This window comes from Ursus americanus, chromosome 27 (genome assembly GCF_024610735.1).
Source record: "Ursus americanus isolate L20-20 chromosome 27, mUrsAme1.1.p, whole genome shotgun sequence".
In the NCBI taxonomy this organism is placed as follows: Eukaryota; Metazoa; Chordata; class Mammalia; order Carnivora; family Ursidae; genus Ursus; species Ursus americanus.
Genome location: NC_142153.1, coordinates 33,059,670 through 33,081,143, shown reverse-complemented (window position 1 = coordinate 33,081,143; position 21,474 = coordinate 33,059,670). Strand labels below are relative to the sequence as shown.

The following is a 21,474-nucleotide window of genomic DNA, read 5'->3' as shown; positions in this document are numbered from 1 at the left end:
GTCTAAGCACTAGAACAGATGCCACAACTGCTAGTGTGTCTGGCTGTAAAATTTTCACTGACTACCTATTTTTAAAAAATTAGAAATCTAGATGAACCAAATCGAGAGGAACATGTTAATTCTTAACGTCGGTTTTTCTTACACCAGTAATGTCTGGTAGGAAAGCTATATTCTAACATACTTTCATGAAACAAAGAATAAAAGAAATTTGGATGCAATATTAGACAAAAAAAAAGCACTAAATTCTTGGAATCTATAGCTCTAACACATCCAAAAAGCACAATAAATTTTTCAGTAAAAGGGTATTTTTTTAGCATGCTTTCCCAACTATACACTTGTATAGTGAATTTAGACTGTAGATATTATACCTATAGATAATGAATTCAGACTATAGATATTCTTATACCTCAATATTAGAACAAAAACAAGTTAGACTATGAATGTTATACCTCAATTTTAGGGCAAAATATTAATAAAGAATGCTAGGTAAAACTGAATGAGAATTTTAAAGATAACTGGACCATCAAAACCAGGCCAGCAACCTATGGGCCAAACCTCACTCATTGCTTTATTTTTGTAAATAAAGTTTTATTGGAACACAGCCATGCTCCCTTGTTTCATAGTGTCTATAGCTACTTCATGTTACAATGGCAAAGCTGAGTCTTGCAATGGACTACATGGCCTGGAAAACTTAACTTTTTACTATTGACAAAAATTTTACCATGTCCTGATGAGAAAATTTTACCATGTCAAGATGAGAAAAATCTAGCAGATCATCTAAGAGCTTTTTACTGGGATCAGCCTGAGTCCACAGCCTGCTCAAATATACAAAATTTTATCCGTTTTGTATCTGAATATCCTTCTCGTGAGCAGGTCCACGGTTTTCTGAGGCCGTATTGACAAAGGTTCAAATGATTTTCATAGCAGTTTATGCTTCAGAAAATTGAAGAATAACTGATCTAGACAAATCTTAATATTTAAAGATACAGATTATGAGGCTAAGAAGCTTAAATAACTTTTCCTCAAAGCTATATGACTAGAATTCAAAGCCAGAATTTCTGGCTCCCAGGTCAGAGGTTTTTATTCAGGCAAGCCATTTTTTTTTAGAAACAAAATTGTGACATAAACATCAGAAAAGTAAAATACATGTGAAATTAAATATGGTAGGCAAGTATACTTTGTATTCCCATCTAAAATGTGTCTTCCTTTCCTGACTTTGAAGACACAGATGGGGAGGTAAGATCGAGATCCTGGGCCTGGGTCTCTCAGGGTGATATGTGTCATGTGAACCGAGCAGACTGTGTACCATCTGACATGAACCCAGTGGAGCATATTGGCCTAAAACCATTGCCAAATACAAAATTCAAAGAGACAGCCAGGAGAGTCCACCAATCCCAGTGTAAAAGTTGCCCTAAGATCTTAAAGTTGGAAACATGATGGTCTGCACTTGCTCCATTTTTTCCCTCTTGTCCTGTGTGCTAGCTTCTCTTGTGTTTCTGAGGAGGGACAAGGAACAGGGAAAAGAGCCAACACCTCTTGACCCAACTGACTGACATTGTTCTTCTCTTGTTGGTTGGTTGCCCTGCTTTATTTTTCCTGTACACGGACGTGATGCTGAGCTTCCTTCTCATGAGAGGTTTCACTCTGCAGTGGCTTCTCTAGGTACTGGTGGGTTTGCGCTCACCATCTTGACTTACCCTGCTGCTGGCATTCACAAGCCAGCTTCTGGGATTGCCTCTCCCCCTCCCATGCTGTGGGCGTCCTGGCAAAGCTGTTAATCCCAACATACCGTCCACGGTCACTGCAGGGAGAATGCATGCACACCCATCTTCTGTGCCACTCGGGGACTGGGGAGAGCTTGTGAAATCTCTCTCTTCTAATCACTGTGAGGAAGCAAAACTATTGATCAAAATGCTGTTCTCCTGATAGGGCAACTTACCTACATTTGTTTAAACATCGTGTATATATATATATATATATATATATATATATATATATATATATATATATATATATATCAACTAGGGATATCCATAGAATAGGAGGGAGAGGATGGCCACAGTCAAAGAGGCACTAAGGGTTGTTTCTGACAGAACTCCTCACGGGAGATGGCTGACTCCCGCTTAGATGTTCTTTAAAATGTGGAGTATGTAGTACATTTTGTCTTCAGCTTTCAGTCTTGACCACAATTATGGGACGTGCTTGTACATCTGAATTCACAATACGGGTGTTCTGCTTTTGCCATGGGGTTAGTAATGGACAATGATGTTGGTTCCAATTTTTCTCTATTACAAAGAATACTCCAATGAGCGTCCAGGGCTCATACCTCTGTGTGCACATGAATTAATTTCTTTCATAGGGTAAATACTGGGAGGGAGAACTGCTTAGTTACAGGGTATGAAAATGTAAAGTTTTAATATATATTTACAGATTGTCCTCAATAAGTGACTATTCTAATTTATTTTCCCAAACCTCCGAAAAACATAAACATATGCTCAAATACACTCTGCAATCACAGCAACAATGAAATACCTCTTAAAACCCATTGTATTGACAAATGTGAACTTTTATATACTGCTGGTGGGAAGGAAAGGGAATAGGATTTAGGTAATGTTCACATCTGTCATTTCTCTCTCCAAATCTTCACCAAGAAAAATGTCAGAGTATTGAAAAATTGAAACACTATTATAACAAACACCTGTATACCCACGATCAATACATACATACAGACACTCATACAAACACACACACTTCTGAACCATTTGCGAACATCAGGTCTCTTTATTTCTAAACACATATATCTTAGATAGCATACATTGTTTTTCTGCCTAAGTGAGGACAATTATTAATTGTATACTGTATTTGTGAAGAAAAGGCAACATAAGATATGTAAGGCACCCAGAGCAGTACGCAGATCATGGTAAAAACGGTACAAAGTATACAAAGGTAAACAAAATGTATACGAAAATGATACTCCTTATTCCCCTAAACAAAAATATGAAACTGACATGTGTGTATACTTTTTTAATGAGTTTTTTAAAAAGACTGCTTTATTTATTTGAGTCAGCATGTGCACATGCAAGCAGGGGCAGAGGGAGAGGGAGAGAGAGAATCTCAAGCACAGGGCTTGCTCCCAGGACCCTTGAAATCATGACCTGAGCTGAAATCACGAGTGAGACTCTTAACTGACTGAGCCACCCAGCTGCCCCTGTGTGTGTGTGCGTGTGTGTATTCTGAAATTAATATTTAGTTATTGTTTATATCTTGAGTATATAAGCTATTTTTTCTTGAGTGCTGCTCTCTCTTTGAAGAGGTAAAATGAAGCCCACAACATGTTAGATATCTCAGTGAAGATACCTAGGTTAATAAAGGCTATTTACTTATTTGTGAGAATCCACTTTTCGGTGGAAAAGCAACTTTAGCTACCTTGGTCCTTTTTCATCTTTTATATTTTAACTAAAACCCACGTATGTGATGTTGGTCCATACAAGAGAGAATATAGAATTTTCAAATATAAAAAGTCAAACTAATGTCCTTTAAAACAAAACAACAAACAACGCTAGTCTTCATGTTTCTTATTATTTTTTACATTTCAATATTTTATTTCTTTGTTTCATCTAACCATAACATTATTATTTAAAGGTAAGAATGCTCTCCTGAGTAGTTTCAAATGCTCCTCCCAAAGGAACACGTGTTAGGAATTCTAAAGATGGAAAAAAACCTTGTATAGAGTAGGTGCTCAGTAAACATTAGTTAATGTGAGTTAATTGTAGATATGAATTTTTGAATGAGTTGGTAATATTCTTTGTCAGGAAGATAAAGTCTGCAATACAACTCCTTCACAAAAAAATGAATCTTTCATTGGTTATTACAATTCATAAATTTGAGGTTGTCAAAAACTTTCAAACCTACTAAACCTTTGTTTTCATTACAAAAAGGAATATTTATCTCTGGGAAGTAGTGCACTTGCCGTGCGTATGAAACCTGGGCTGTTTGGAACAGTTTGTGGGAAACATCTTGTTACATAGATGTTGCTGCTAGAGATTGCAATGGGCACAGTGCCGGTTACAATAAAGTCTGATTAATTAACTTTTATTTCTTAATAATTCATATGCCATAGAATGCAAGTCAATCAGAAAATTACTTTCAGTAAAATTTTGCTACCAGATAATAAAACGAAGTCGTTAGGAGCCTATATGACAGATACCAAATAACAATTAAGAGCCCAATTTTCTTTGCTGAGTTGGACTTAAATAAAATCTTCACTTAATCTTTGGAAGAGTAGTTCTTTGTTATTAATTAAATCTAGGATTTTTGCTGTCGAAGTCCCCACACTGGTTTAATTTTATTTTTGCAAGGCTATGAGAAATGTTATTGCTGCTTCAACATATATAGTACACAGCACATAAAAATGTATCTCATGCTTTGTGAACAGAAACAAAAATTCTCAAGCATTAACAATTATATCAGTGGGAGTTTTTGCATTAAATTAAGCTTGGGGGAAGGAAGAAATTTGGGCTGTAAACAAGAAAAAATATTTCTCTTAAGACAGTTAAATGTTAACTAGGTGCATTAATCAAATTATGATGTAATGTTCTGCAAAGTCAGCTATAAAAAGTGTTTTCCATTACTTTTCTACTTTCACATTAATTTTTTTGCAGTAAAAACTAACTGCTATATATAGCAAAAGGAAAGTACCTAACTTGATGTGTAATTTCCTTTTGAACCAAAGAACCTATAAAATTTCTGTGTGAGAGAATATTAATTGCAACTATACCTTTTATGGCAGAAAACCTTAGCACTTTGGATATCTGCCTGTTCTTTTTTGAGGGCAAAAATTATTTCTTATCTGTTTTTTTATTTTTGACAAATTTCTAGTTATAAATGCAATGCTTGGGACATTTTCACAGCTTGTTGTTTGTAGGTGGAAGGAAAGATGGAAACAAGGAGGGAAGGAAGGAAGAGGGGATGGAAGGAAGGAGAGAAGAAAGGAAGGAAGGGAGGGAGGGAAGGAGGAAGGAAAGAAAAAAAGAAGGAATTTATGTCAGACAATCTAACTCGATTAGTAAATTCTAGGAGGTATAACATACATATATATTAGAAAGGAAATGTACTTTGAAGTTAACGATATTTAAAATCAGGAAAACAAACTGGTGAATGTACATCATACCATTTTGTATTAATGTAATAAATGCATTTTAATCCATACAAGTCATTGCTAGTTTTAATCTTGGACAATTTACAACCTTTGTTAGTTTAAATTTCCTTATGTGAATCATGATGGAATAATCTCTAAATTTTAGGCTTGCTCAATTTTTTATAACACTATAGAAGGGCAGATGAGGGATTTCAATGCAGATCGCCTTCTCCACGTTTTCATAGTTGGTAGTGGAGGTGTGCACAAAAGTGAGCTTCTGGGCTGGGTACTTATCCAAGGAAAATAAAAACACTAATTCAAAAAGATCCCTGCACCCCTATGTTTATTGCAGCTTCATTTACATTAGTCAAGATATGGAAGCAACCAAAGTATCCACTGATTGATGAATGGATAAGGAAGATGTGGTATAAATATATACATACGACACATACAGACCACACACCCCCAAATACATGGTAGAATATTCTGCACCATGAAAAAAAGATGAGTTTGTGCCATTCGCAGCAACATGGATGGACCCAGAGGGTATTATGCTAAATGAAATAAGTCAGACTGAGAAAGACAGATATCATATGATTTCACTCCTATGTGGGACCTACAAAAACAAATGAATAAACAAACAAAAAGCAGAATTGGGCCTATAAATAGAACAAACTGATGGTTGTCAGAAGGGAGTGGAGTGAAGTGATGGGCAAAATGGGGGAAGGGGAGTGGCAGGTTTGGTTATGGAATAAATAAGTCACGGAAATAAAAGGCAGAGCATATGCAATACAGTCAATGACATTGTAACAGTGCTGTGTGGTGACAGGTGGGAGCTATGCTTATGGCGAGCACAGCATAATGTATAGAGCTATCAAATAACAATGTCATACACCTGAAACTAATTTGACATTGTGTGTCAACTGCACTTAAAAAAATTTTTTTAAATAAAAATCTGTTCGGAAGAAAAAGAAAAAAAGAGCTTCTTGGAAACTAGCAACAAATACTGTAAGGTTATTGACCTTCTTCCTGACTTCTCCCCTGCCAGTGGCCATGGTAATGGCAGCAGGAATGGTGGCAGTTGGGCCTCGGACAAATGTTTCCATTTACCACATCCATAGCGGACCCTGCAGTGGGATTTCTACATTTAGAAGTTCACACTGTTTGTTCGTTTGTTTGTTTGAAGAAGCCTTGTGTGGACAAGAGTTAATTAGTCCAGTTTCCTTTCCTTTAATGTGAGATCATGAGAGCTTTGGGGAATGCATTTCATTTCCTTGGGTCATGAAAATGAAAAACAAAGTAAAATTTTATTTAATGGATCTAGTAGTTGGGGAAATTTTATATATAAGCATACCATTATAGAACAATGTTTTTTGGTCAGGAGGCTTTCCTGGGTAGGAGAAAGTAAAGTTCAGTTTTACAGCAGTGCAGTTTTAGTTTGCAATATATAAGAATTTGAAAGATGAAAAGAAAGCCAAAACAGATTTGGACTACATAGGGGCTTGGAGAAATAAAACTAACCTGCAGAAAAGATCATAGAATACCATAACTAATTTCAGAAATGTAATGAAGAAACATAGTTTGGGTTTGCAATGAAAATAGGTAGGAACCCAGTAAAGTTCCAAAATAATTTTAAGGAATGACTTACTTGGTTATTTTGAAACGTGTGATTGGTTAGTTTGCTGAGTGAGTTTGTCTTCTCTTTAGAATTTGATTCATACTCAAAGCAAACCTTCTTTCGGAAAGGGTAGAAATTCTAGCCAAATTGTTGTAGGGAACAGATATGGGTGGGAATGGGGAGAAGCCTTCTGAGTTAAGCTCTTTGAAGGCAGGTCAAATATATCTGAACTTCCCATATGCCCACCAGCTCAGAACCTAGCTTAGAAATGCTCTCTAAGAATTTTTTTGTGTTGATTTGCCTAGAAATTTAGGTATATTATCTGTAATAATTATTGTTGACATAGAATAAAATGTCCTAAAATTTTTCAAGATGATATCAATATAGTCAGAATTCTGGGGTCTCAACTGGAATTTATCAGTGTTCAAATACCTTAAAAATATATTTTTTGAGGAAATATTTTAAGTTATTTTCAGACAGCCTGTGGCCAACCTCAGATGGAAGTGGGATAGCTCCCAGGACCAATAATTTGTCAAGTGCCAAAACCTGTACAATGGAATGGAATTCTGCCTTCTGACAGCCTGATATTTAAAGTGTATGGGTCTCATGTCAGAACATCCAAATCTGAGCTGAATGTGATCCAGGATTTCCTGAAAGTCTATGGGAGATATATAATATTGGAAGGAAACCATCTAGGATCTGTCAACACTCTGTGTTCCTAGATTTTCTAGTCTTTATCATCAGTAAGCATGTGCCTGGAACATATTTTCCATAATCTCACAGATATGTATAAACTATCTTCAGTCAGCCATATTGCAAAGGTTAGCTAAGCGTATTCTAAAGAAATTATCTTGGGGAATATATTTGTCTCCAGATAATATACCTAGTCTTCTAGTTTACTTTTTACAGAACTAAGCAAAAGAGATAAAAGAGCTGCCCTTTAAAGTCATTCATACTGAGTCAAATCCAAGAAAAAGATAGGTTAGGGAAGGGGGGATAAGCTGTCAGGGATGGGCCTTGCTCTACCCTTCATCGACGGATTAAATAAATCAGTTTGCTGTATTGACTGGTGTCAGACTTGGTGGTAGGCCTAGCCACGCAGTGATGAATGGGACAGGCTGTGGAGGCAAACAGCACTGGACTGTTTCCTGATCAGGGGACAGCCACTGACTAAAGAAGGTGTGGCCCCTGAGGGCTGGCCAGTGATATATGTCATGGCCTAGAGTGAGGTCTGTCCATTAGGGGCAAAGATAATTCAATTTTTTCTTAAAATACTTCATTTTTTAGAGAGAAAAAGAGAGGGAAAGAGCATGAGCAGGGAGAGGGGCAGAGGGAGAAGGAGAGAGAGAACCTTAAGCAGCCTCCCTGCTGAGCACAGAGCCTGATACAGGGCTCCATCCCAGGACTCTGAGATCATGACCCAAGCAGAAACAAAGAGTCGGCTGCTCAACTGACTGAGCCGCCCAAAACTGGTATGAAGTATAGAACACTGAAACTAATTCAAGTCACCATTTTCTTAATTCTTCCAAGGAGGGTAGATAGCTAGCATTGTAGATACATAGGAGAGAAGTTAAGTCATTGTTTATGATGTTGGGGCGTGAGGGCTTAATTTTCTCATGAAATCCTGTTTGAGGAATTTGAATGAGAAACTGAAATTATCCAAAGGGTAACTGAAAGGTAGAAGCAAAACACATACTGAAACAGAAATAGTACTTACCATGTATCAGGGACTGTTCTAAGTGCAATATGTGTGTTAATTCATTTAATCCTATCAAGTGGCTTTATGATTGGCCTAATCACTGATGGAGAAACTAAGGCACAAAGTGGTTAAATAACTTATTTGAAGTTACTAACTGGTAAAACTGGGGTTTACACCCAGACAGGATGGATTTAGGGCCTGAGGCGTGATCTGAAGATTAGCTGAGCCATATGAGTGGCAGGACTGGGTCTTTGCCACAGCGTTGGGAGAAGCAACCTGCCATTGGCTGTGAGTGTCCCTGAATGTACTCATTGGACCTGCAAGAAATGCAAAGTCCTGACTCCTGTCAACCAGGGCCATCCCTCATGATTGTATTTGTAGTGAGGAGCTTTGAGGGATGAGGAGATGTTTCCCCTTAGACGCAGAACCGGCCTGCCTACTCTTACTAGAAAACTCAGTTTTCCTCTCTGAGAACATAGCCCATGAGTATGCAGGCTTCACGATGAGGTCTTTGCAATGTCTTTGTGGAATGAGGCTGGCATGAGAACCAACACAAACCAACATGAAGCTCTCTGGATGCTTCTGCCTTGAGTCATCAAGTCTTTGGTCACTGACCCAGAAGTCTCGTGTCTTCTGCTGGCATCTGTGAAACACTAACAGGCTAGATTGTGCACTTGCAGGTAGGGAAAAGTCCCAAACTGTGCAGTTTTTGACGCACAGATGGCAGAGTCATAGAGCAGGAGGACTCTGGTCATCGAGGAACTTCCTTGCCTACACACCATCCATTTGTCCAAGGGAGCAGGATCCCAGTTCTCAGGAGTATTGACAGAGACAGGATGCAGAAAGTACAGAGAGGACGCAGGAAGACAACAGAGACAAATCAATGTTTCTTAAAATGGTTCTGCTGTTTGTAAACAAAACGGCAGAAAGAACACTGGAAGTGTGTGTGTCTCCTTTCGTAATTGTTGGCAAAAGTTACTTCATCCCGGTCATTTTCTGATTCCCCCCTATTTTCTTCTTTTATTTTTATGCCTTCTCTATACTTCACCATGGGTCAGAAAGTTTATGGTTATATAAAGTAAATTTCCCCCTTGTTTTGCAAGATCATGCAGAAACCTCAATAACCCAGGACAGTTTCTAGATCAATTTCTTCCTCCAATGTCAGTTTATGTAGTCCTGCCTCAGGAAGCAGTCTAGGCTGTGGAAGGTATTAACATTTCCATAAATCTAATAAACTTCAACTGCTAAGACATCTTCACAACATAAATGTGCAAACCACACAAATCAGGCTAAACCCAGAATTCTTTCATTGAATCCCTACTCTGTGCAATGCATGAAGTACCTTCTTCCTTTTTTTTTTTTTTTTTTGAACCTTCCCTTGACTTTTTTTAAGTTAACTGGTAATGAGTTCAACTGTTATTGGACTTTTCTCAAGCCATCAAGAGTGGCAAGTGTTACAAATGTCGGCTTTTTTTTTTCTTATAAGAGTAATAATTCATAAACGATTGAGAAAAATTGATAAGATTTCCAGGAAAAGCCACTCTGAGGTTGAAACCAAACATGGAACAATAAATTTTTTCAGGTTAAATTTGCCCTTAGGTCACTATAATACGTATTTCTGTTAACATAAGTTGAGATTATTCACTTGATAAAATCCTACTTTTGAAGGAAATTGCACCTATGTAGCTGGAAGGGGACTTCTGTCATTTATATAATTACTAGTTATTATTTCCCTTTACATGTTATCCTCTGAAATAATGAGCCCCACTTTGGAAACACAACCTAATAGAATCCTTCTCAGGAAATCTTGCCCCAGCCCCATATTACAGATGGGACATTTAAATCAAAGTGTCTTGACATAGTGATATTTTTCAATGACTCAATTGAGAGTCATAGATAATCACCCATGTTAGGAGATTGTCAGAACCTAACATTTAATATTTAACACATGTTAAAACATTGTAATGTTTTATGTTAATACATTTAAAATATGTTAGAAATTATATTCTAAGTTTACAGTTGCTCAACACCTATTAAAATTTTGGTTGTGATCAAAACACTGAGGATTGATGGACAGATATGAGTTTCATCCTTTGCTATTGGTTTTAAAATCTATCCTTAAAAAAATCAATTAGCAAATAATTGACTGTATCTCAGCTCCCAGCCAGACAGTTTATGTTATTTTAATTTAAATTCTATGGACTAATTTGCCCTAGCTCTTGCCCACTAATGTCTCGCTTTTCTTCCTGACCGCCAGCTACTCTGATCTATAGATGTGGGTCTCATACTATTCGCAGCCCTGCATAGATTTTTCTATTAGCTCCTAAAATAGCTTTAAGTTCTAATCCTTACAATAAATCACTTATGTCATGTCAATATCTATAACAATAAATCAGTTTTTCTAGCAAAAAAAAAAAATAAAATCTATCCTTAAGTTCCAGTATCAGAGTCATGTGCGTGAATGAGTTCAGTTGGACCCAACCACCCTCCTCAAACCGTGCTTTGATTTGATATTATTCTTCGGTTCTGAAGGATAAAAAACATACCCCTTTCATTTGTTTATTCATCCATCCATCCATCCATCCATCCATCCACCCATCCCAATGATTCATTCAAATTTTTATTGAGCCAGAAATATGGTTGGCACAGGGAAAATAATTATAAAACCAAACAAGGAACCCAGTCTCCTGGAGCTTACAGTGTAGAGACAGACATTAATCAAGAAATCACAGAGAGGGAAGCAAACCATAAGAGACTTTTCACTCTAGGAAACAGACTGAGGGTTGCTGGAGGGGAGGTGGGTGGGGGGATGGGGTAACTGGATGATGGGCATTAAGGAGGGTACTTGTGATGAGCACTGGGTGTGATATGCAAGTGATGAATCACTAAATTCTACCCTTGAACCCAATACGACACTATATGTTAACTAACTTGAATTTAAATAAAATCTTGAAAGGAAAAAAAGAAGTCACAGGAATGAATTATGTAGAGTTACAAAGTGAGATAACTGTCTTGGAACAGAGATACCTGGGTCTCAGAAGACCCATAAAGAAGGAACATACTTTAATTGACTCAATTGAGGTGCAATTTAGAGAGATATCAGGGCTAGAATACGAAGGATCTTGATTATAACCTTATGGACTTTGATCTTTATTCCAAAAGCAATGGAAAACCATTTAAGGAATTTAAGCACCAGGGCAACTTCAGCAGATTTTAGCTTTAAAAGATGGCTTTGCCTGAGGAATGGAAAAGAGATTGGAATGGGCCCCGGGGGAAAGAGTCTAGTTCATAGGCTTCTTGTGAAGGTGATCCTTGTGGGGATATTGTTAAGAATATTGTTTATTACATTAAGCAGTACCCTATCTATGAGGACCTAAGGGAAAGTTGTCCCTCCTGACACAGTACTGGGAATAGTTGGGTAGGCCTGACCCAGTTACTATCGTTTTTATCTTATAAACACTTAATAGATATCTTATAAATATTTTTTTATCTTATAAACACTAAGGAGATATTTAAAAGTAATGCAACTGAATATGCTCTCATATTCTCATTGGCTTCCAGAAAAGCTAAAGCCAAGAGTATTGGACTCCAGGGTATTACATTTTGTGCTTCCCTCATTCCTAGTTTTATCTTAATCTTTTAACTTATTTTCCTTTGCCTTAAATTTGTTTTTGCTTATTATTATTTTTTTTAAGTAGGCTCCACACCCACCAACACAGGGCTTGAACTCATGACCCTGAGATCAAGACCTGAGCTGAGATCAAGATTCAGACGCTTAACCAACTGAGCCACCCAGGGGCCCCTGCTTTTGCCTAATTTTAGTATTATTTTGTACCCCTAGCACAAAACACCTGCAAGTAATTAAACAAAACCATAAATACTATTATATTAAAACATGTGTGTTGCTACCTTGGAAGAACTGTCTGATGCGTTGTAAATATGCCCACCACACACAAGAGCAAGATACTGGAGATGGAATGAGAGTATATGGGAAAACCATTGTCTTTTTGTACCAAATTGCCACTTAAAGAGTGTGACAGCTAATCTCTATGATGCTAGGAACTATATCGTTTCAAGATGTGTAAAACTGGCAGGGACCTAAATTCCAGTCATCATTCACTCTTGGCGTTGAAGCATGCTCATGGTATCTGGTATTACGCAATGTTCTTTGGAATTTGTAGAAGAATTTGACTACTTCTAGCTTGAGCTATGAAAAAAAAAAAGATCTTATCTTATTTAGCATAGTGATAATGCAGTGTTTTAAATACATCCCAGCTTAGATGAGACACCATACTTTCCTAAATGGTTCTGCTGAGCCTTAGACATTGTGATTTGATGGCCTGCAAAGTCAATGAGAAATAGATATTTAGAATTTGAAACGGAAATCTATAGTCTTTCTATTTTTTTCTCTATAGGAGGATTTTCACATTTGTATCAATTTCTCACTAATGACTCTTTAAGGCCTTGTACACAGTCTTCATTTTTTTACATAACATTTATGATTATAAGTAAGAAAAGAGCAAGGAAGATGTTACCTATCCATCTAGTTGAGTCTTAAAACTCTAAAAGACTGTGATAAGACTACCAGTCTATGGGTTGTCAAGCTTAACAATGGAGCACGGCAACAGGAAACTGCTCAACCTAGGAGTGGATGCAAGGGAAGGCTCACCAAAGGAATCATTCGATATGATAATGAACAGTCTGTACTCTTCACCGCCCCAGGCTTGGATCTGCTTCATCTGGTGCACATCTGCTGGTTTCACCCAGCAGTCCAAGAAGGGCACTGAACACTAGGGATGAGCTTGCTCTGCAATGATATTCTGATTGCTTCATCATACAGACCTCTTTACAATCTTAGCTTCCCAAACTGCATGCTCTTCTCAATGTGTTTTTCCAAAACGATGAGGTGGCAACCTTTATCTGAACTCTTGGGCATCACTTCTGCCTGTGCCTTTTCTGTTGTGTGGACACTTTTCACAGCTGCATACTTTGTTTCTGACTGTGTCCCCTGCCAAGTCTGGGCCTCTAGAATACTTACCCTTGTCCTGTGCCCAGGCTTGCCATATTGATAGTCATCTACACTGACTCAGGGCTCAGGATATCTACATTCCTTCCCAAGCTTTGCTATAGGCCAAATCCTTGTTCCTCACCTGGTGCCACATGGTCTATCCAGACTCAAGGAAAATCACAACTAACTGTCAAAATGAAGGAGAGAGAAGCAGACTGAGATTTTTCTGAGCCGGGGCCTTGAAGATGAGACCTGAGGAAGACTGACTCTATACACTCACTGATGTAAGGACCAAAAGAGATGATATTCAGAATTATGCATATCACACACCATCTGATAAGTCTCTGTGCCTGAAGTATCTAGCCCACTGTTCATTCCATGCAAAACCCTGGGACTCAGGCACTCTTTCAGAGCCTTCTGGGACAATTTGGGAAAAAAATGTATAAAATATGGGATGATCACAAAAGTGAACCTAGTTAAAGTCAAACAATGGACTTAATTTTCTTTCTATCATCTCCTTCTTAATCCTAATCTCCCTATAAGAGTAGTCAGTGATTCATTATATTACTATCTGTTTCTCACCCTAACATTTGTATCGACCTGCATCCATCCATTTGCTTATGATAGAAACCAGGCAGGCATATCTGTTTCTACATCAAACCCATGACGGTTCTAATTTAAATATTCTTTATATCCATCTTATTATTTTCTTCTCCATAGTCACCACCCTGGTCACATTTATATGTCACACTGTCATCTCTCACTAGAACTAATATCATTGCATTCTGCCTGGATTTCCTGCTTCTAACTCTGTCCTTTTCAATTTTTTTTAAAAAAGATTTTATTTATTTATTTGAGAGACAGAGAGAGAGAGAGAGAGAGAGAGAATGAGAGGGAGAGGGGGAGAGCACAAGCAGGGGGAGTGGCAGGCAGAGGGAGAAGCAGACTCCCTGCTGAACAAGGAGCCTGATGCAGGACTCTATTCCAGGACCCTGGGATCATGACCTGAGCCATAGGCAGATGCTTAACAAACTGAGCCACCCAGGCACCCCTAAGTCTGTTTTTTTCTAAATCATTCCAAGACACAGAACAGGTAGCACAATAGTGCAAATAGCATGATGTTGTTAACTCTGCTTAGTTCTCTTCAAAGTCTTCTCTTTGCACCTTGGATAGATCAAAATCCTCCACAGCCAACAAAGCCTGGTGCGGTCTAGTCCATGCTGGCTTCTTCAGCCACATCTAATGCTGCTCTCCTGTCTATTAGTTATGTTCCAACTGCCCTGACCACTTTTCAACCTTTCTCAATTTTGGAGACTTCCATCTATATATTTTTTTATGTTCTTTAACATCTCAATTTCTATTAAGACTTCCTATATAGGAATTTAGCCTTACTATTTTCATCAGATACATTCCTTCTTTAATGAGGTCTTCCCTGAACGTCCAATGTAAGCTAGTTCTATTATACTATTTTATGGTACATTGTCATTTCTCCTCATAGCACTTTTCCTAGTGTTCACTTAGGCACTTGTTTGTATGAAAATTTCTAAAGTGACTGTCTTCTCGATAGGCTGTGAGTGGGATCCATGGGAACATGGATCTTTTGCTTTCTAGTGGGTCTTAATGGCTAGTGCAGGGATTGGCACATAGTTGGCACTCAATATTATCTGTCGAATGAATGAGGGGAAATTCTATAACTCATATTTTCTTTGTTCACTTATTCAATATGCTATGTATCTTGTGTAAAGCACTGTCTTCAGCTCACTGAATACAGCAGAGACAGAATGATACAAAATTTCCTGCTCTGGTGAAGCTTACCCTCTAGGGTGGGAAACCACTAATAAGCAACAAATACCAAAACATTACATAGTGTTTTAGAAGGAGATGTGTGGTGAAGAGAAAGAAATTGGAGCAGGATAATGGAAATGAGATGTGCCAGGGGAATATGATATACAATTTTAGTAAATGATCAGTTCAGGCCTTATTGAATAGGTCAAGCTTAACAGCTTTGGGGACAGACTTGGAGCAAGTGAAGGTTTTAGCTATTTTGATTTATAGAGAAAGAATTTTTTAGCCAAGAGAAATAGCTAGAGCAAGCCCAAAAGTGGGAACTCGAATGGAGTATCTGAGAAACAGCAAAGGAGGAAGCAGAGTGGTCTGGGGGGCAGGCACAGAAGGTATGGTAAGACAGACAAAAAAGACCAAGCAGATAATGTAGGCCTTTTGACCACTGTCATCACTTTGGCTTTTCCTGTGACTGGGTTGGGTGAGCTTTCAAACGGTTTTAGCAGAAGAGTGACAGGATCTTACTTTTGCTTTAAATGGATTGAGAGGGCTGCTCTGTGCAGAACATACTGTAGCAGGGCCTTGGGTAAGGGTACGAAAACCCCAGCAAGCGCTTCTGAAGAATTCAGGCAAGAGAATATGGTCGTTTGAATGAGGAGATAGCAGGGGAGGTGATGGAAACAGCTGGACTCTGGATATATTTTGAAGGTAAACATAAAAGGTTTTTTGCTGATGCATTGGTTGGGGGTTTGGAAGAAAGCAAGGAATTAAAGACAACTCTGAGGTTTGGGGGCTGAGTGACTGGGAAGACAGAGCTACAATCAAGTCAGGGGTGAAGAGTACAGATGAGTATGTTTGGGTGGAGTTGGTGAGATCATGTTTATTTGCAGAAACTGGTGGAGAGGTTAAATGAGTAGTTGGATATACAATTCAGTGGGGCTACACAGAGAATGACAAATGTGGGAGGTGCCCACCTACAAACAGCCCTGGAAGGCAGGAGAGGAGATGATAACACCCCGGGGTGAGTATAAACAGAAAGGACTGTGGTCTGAGCCATGGGGCACTTGAACGTTCAACGATCTGAGAGAAGAATTTTCTTCAGAGCCAGTTTTGGATCTGAATATGAATCTGTTTTAAAAATCGGTGTTTTTTTTCACTGGGATCTTAACCAGAGTTTTTCTGAAGGGGCAATGATTTTTCCTCATAGAAATATTAAAAAAAAAAATCCAAAAAGACCTCATGGTTTACTATTGTTAATTAATAAGTAGTTGTCCAGTAAAAGAGGTCTAAATTCTTTTTGTTAAAACCAAATTAATGATACCTACATTTATGACACACAATATTCTAACGTTATCTCCTCCGTGAGATAATTAATTTTGGAGTTATTTAGAGTACAGGAGTGGAATGGGGAGAACAAGAGGTATATATATTTTGAGTCTTCTGAATAGTAACAAAACACTGTGCAGGCACATTCTATTAGAACTTAGAGGAAAAAATAGCAAGGTTGTGCTTAATTTTAGATTCAGGTCTGTTCCAAACAACTCTGAAGGTCAGACTTGGTTCTAGATAATTCACTGATTGGAAGGAATTTCAGGAAGTTGGGGCGGTTTCAGGGTTAACAAAGGAATTCAGGCCTTTGGGTTTAGTTCAGTTCATGACCCCACACAGCCACCACTGAATCAATTGGGGTTGAGCTACTGGAGCAGGCCAACTTGAACTTCAGGCCCACTGTGGTTTAAATCATTGCCCTGAAACCCTAGGGGCATTGTGGCATCGAAGCTAGCCCGTTCCATGCAGGCTGCTCAACCACCGGCAACTTCCGTGGGCTCTGTGGTAAATCACTTTCCTCTTGGAACTCTGAGGTCTGGAGTTTGTACTACAACACTTCTTGTGTTGTGTATGTCTCATCTGTTTGTGTCAGCTGAGACAGAGAGCAAATGTTTAGCAAAGGATTCCAAACTCTTAGCAATCCTTAAGCAATACCAAAAATATGTGGAATGTAATCTTAGTTTCTCAATTGTACACTGTTATTTCTAAATATAATATCCTTCTAAGATTTTTTTTTCTTGATGGTTCTATTCCTGTTCCTTAGGAAATATAATGAAGATTGTAGAAACACATAAGAGTCATTTAGAGTCCCACATGGCTGGAGTTGGGCCCTGGCGTTACCACTTAACTGGGTGTGAGAACATGCATGTTGTCTAGGAACGTAAACTCTCTAGGTGTTAGTTTCTTCACCTCAAAGTGGATTAATAGAAATATGCTGTGGGTTAATTTAAAAACACAAAATAAAATAACACATTCTAGTGCTTAGCATGATGCCTTATACCTAGTAGGTACTCAATAAATCATAGTCCTTTTTCTTTGTTGCTACCCATCATTCCGGGCCTCTGGGTCTTGTTTACATTCAAAACAATTTACTATTTTATCAGTCTTAAATCCTGACATTTTTGTGTACTCTATTTCTTCTAAATCAACTCTACTGAGATATAATTTACATACAATAAAATGTACCAAATTTCACCTAGGGTAAATTTTGGTGTGTTTTGACAAATTTATACACCTGGGAACCACGGCAAAAATCAAGATGTAGGCTCTCTACATTATTCCAAACATGTCTTCTCAGTTTTTTCCAAATAATTTTTTCATTTCAGCCCCAAGCAAAGGCAATCTTTACTGTTTCCTGTCACTATACATTTATCTTTCTAGAGATTCATTTAAATGGGAATTCTATAGCATGCATTCTTTAGTAACTGGCTCTTTTTCATTCTGTAATATTTCTGATACTCGTTTGTGTGGCTGTGTGAATCCGCAATTCACTCCTGTTTACTGCTCAGAAGTATTCCATTGTATAAACAGAACACAACACTTTAGCCTTTTGCTTGCTGATAGACATTTGGATTGTTTCCAGTTTTCTATTATTGTAAATAAGCCCCATTTATGTGCAAGCATTTATGTGGTTTGGTCATATATTTTGACCACACAAATCATTTGAAATCATAAAGATTTGAATAACGTGGCTCAAGATCACTTACATACAAGTTTTCGAGCGGTCCTGTATCTTCATCTCTTGGGTGAAGGCGCAGGAGTGTGAATGCTAGGTTGTAAGGTAAGTATACTTGAACTTGACAAGGAATTGCCCAACTTTTTTCCAATGCGGTTGTGCATTCCCTTCAACAATGACACTTGCTATAGTTTCTTTTATGATTCAACTTGACTGGCCACAGGGTGCCTGGATATCTGGTCACACATTATTCTGGAGTGTCTGTGAGGATGTTTTTGGATGAGATTAATGTGTGAATTGGTAAACTGAGTAAAGCAGATGGCCCTCCCTGCTGTGGATGGGTGTCACCCAGTTGGTTGAAGGGCTGGATGGGGAACAGGCTGGTCCTCCCACAAGTGACACAAGTGACAGGGGCACACCTGCCTGCCCGCTCAGCTGGGACACCTGTCTTTTCCTGCCTTCAGACCAAACTGAAACATCAGCTCTTCTTGGTCCTTGAGCCACTGGCTTGAAGACTGGAACCCTTGATTCTCAGGCCTCCAGATTGACTCGGATTGGCTCTCCTGGGTCTTCAACTTGGTGACTGCGGACCTCGGGACTTCCTAGCCTGCCTAATCTTCCTGCATGTGGCAGAAACCTTCTTTATTTTGTCAATACTGTATTTGAGGAACAGAAAATTCTAATTTACAAAGTCCAATTTATCATTTTTTCCCTTTTGCGTCCCTTCTAAGAAAAGTAGACTCTGAAGATTACCTCTATGCTTTTTCATACGACTCAAGTCTTAAAGATTTGGCCTTAATATTAACATCTATGATGAATTTCATGTTAATTTTTGCATAAAGTCTGAGATAATTGTTGAGGTTCATCCTTTTTCCCAACTGGAGACCTAGTTGTTCTACCCCTGTTTTATTTTATTTATTTATGTTAAGATTTTATGTATTTATTTGAGAGAGAGCACGAGAACGGAGTGAGGGACAGAGGGAGAAGCAGACTCTCCACTTAGCAAGGAGTCCGATGCAGGACTCCATCCCAGGACCCTGAGATCATGACCCGAGTTGAAGGCAGATGCTTAACCAACTGAGCCACCCAGGCGCCCCTACCCCTATTTTTAAAAAGAACTTCCCCATCAAAGTACCTTAGTATCTTTGTCAAAAATCAACTTGCTACATACGGAGTTTCAGTCTGTTCCATTAATCTATATTTCTATCCACACAAAAGTATCACATTGCCTATATCACTAGTTTTACAGCAAGTGCTAGTGTGTTAGAATGCAATTGAGTTTTGTAATAACTTTATATCGTATGAACTGGCTAAACTTTATTTATTTATTATTTATTTATTTATTTAGTTAGTTAGTTAGTTAGTTCTACTAGCCTAAGAAGCTAGACTTCTTAGGATTTCTACATCCAGGATCATTTTCAGGTTTTTTCAGCTTGTGCTTCATGTGTATTGAAGCTCTGATACTGAATGCCTACACAATTGGGATTGTTGCATCTTCTTAATGAATTAGACCCTTTAGGATTATAAAGTTTTCTGACATCACTTTGTCTGATTTTCATTTAGCCACTCAAACTTACTTTCTTTCTTTCTTTCTTTCTTTCTTTCTTTCTTTCTTTCTTTCTTTCTTTCTTTCTTTCTTTCTTTCTTTCTTTCTTTCTTTCAGATTTTATTTATTTATTTGACAGAGATAGAGACAGCCAGCAAGAGAGGGAACACAAGCAGGGGGAGTGGGAGAGGAAGAAGCAGGCTCCCAGAGGAGGAGCCTGATGTGGGGCTCGATCCCACAACGCCGGGATCACACCCTGAGCCGAAGGCAGACGCCTAACCGCTGTGCCACCCAGGCGCCCCCACTCAAACTTTCTTATGCTTAGTTTTGCATGCTATAGCTCTTTCACTTATTTTGTCTGTATTTTCTTATCAATATGGATTCCTTGCAGACAACATATAGCTGTGTTTTTTAAATACCTTTTTAAATTGGTGTATTTAGATACCCGTAATTCTGCTTAGACAATGGAACCATTGACATGGTTCCATTTAGGTCTACCATATTGATATTCGCTTTGTATTTATACTGTCTTTTCTTTGTTCCTTTTTCTTCCTTTTAAACCTTATTTTAGAATAATTTTTTTGTTGAGGATTCCATTTTATTTGTACTATTGGCTGAAGTATATGTCTTTGTATTTTTTTAAAGTGATAACTGCAGCTTTTGTTCGAGATTATCTTTTCAGTGATATTTATATAGCAAACAGCCTTAGAGGATAGAGATAGTCTTTTTCTCTGAAGCAGAGGGCTGGTTTGTTTGCAAATTAGTATAATAAAGATAACATCTCCCTCCAGGGCAAATGTTGGGCCTATTTGCTTGGATCCATTATAAAGGATTGCGGTTTCTTAATCTCAACTGTGATACAAATCTACTGTATCTACAGCTTCCACCTAGATCCGCCTCTGTTTTGCCCTCACGGGATTTGTGGGGAAAGAAGAACTGATTCAAATGTGAAACTCAGGCTGTTTGCTGTGCCATTATAACAAAGTTCTTAGTCTTTGTTAGTCTGTAAGAGAGGGATAACAAGGGAAAAATCCAGGAGACCGAAGGTACTGAGACCCTATTCGAGTAAGACCTCAAACTGATTTTTTAGCTTTATCCTTCAAGTTTCAGCCTACAGAATGGAGGCAATTGGTCAGCTTCAGCAATAGACATTTTTTAGATGCAGAGAAAGAAGACCTACTATTACATAAATACTGTGACACACTCTCCACAGTATATAATATCGGAAAAGATAAGCACGGGGCAAGGTAGTTATATGGAAAGTGCTGGATAAAGAGAGATGGGTCATCACATATATGAAAGAACAGCAGCAAAATGGTTGGAGAGGAAATCTGGCAGGAAGGCTAGGAGGACATATTCATTGTAAGTAAACTCAGGTACTAGGGGAAATGACTGATATAATGGATATCTCAGGGAAAAAGAGGGAGAATTTGATTGGAAGGTGATGGAAAGTCCTTCACAGTAGTTCTGGATCAGAATAGGCCAAAAGTGGTGTTTGTGTGAGAGAGGGTCGAAGTGAAGCAGATTTTTCATCTCTAGTAAAGTCATTGTGCTTAGACGTGGTGACAGTTGCAGAGGAGCCCGTAGGTTCCAGCTCTTTCTTGCTTCCTCTCCTACACGTTCAGGTCTTCTTCCTGCCTGGCGGCCCCACTGACCAACACCAGCCCGGGGCCCACCAGC

At 38.3% G+C, this 21,474-nt stretch overlaps 1 long non-coding RNA gene across 1 annotated transcript in view; it reads right to left on the bottom strand.

The window, feature by feature from the left end:
* Window positions 1–21,474, bottom strand: part of LOC123802603 (uncharacterized) — a 263,437-nt gene that overhangs the window by 78,742 nt on the left and 163,221 nt on the right. Inside the window, exon 6 of the long non-coding RNA XR_006782583.2 lies at window positions 1,790–1,883. This is a non-coding gene — a long non-coding RNA (uncharacterized LOC123802603). The remainder of the gene's footprint in view (window positions 1–1,789; window positions 1,884–21,474) is intronic.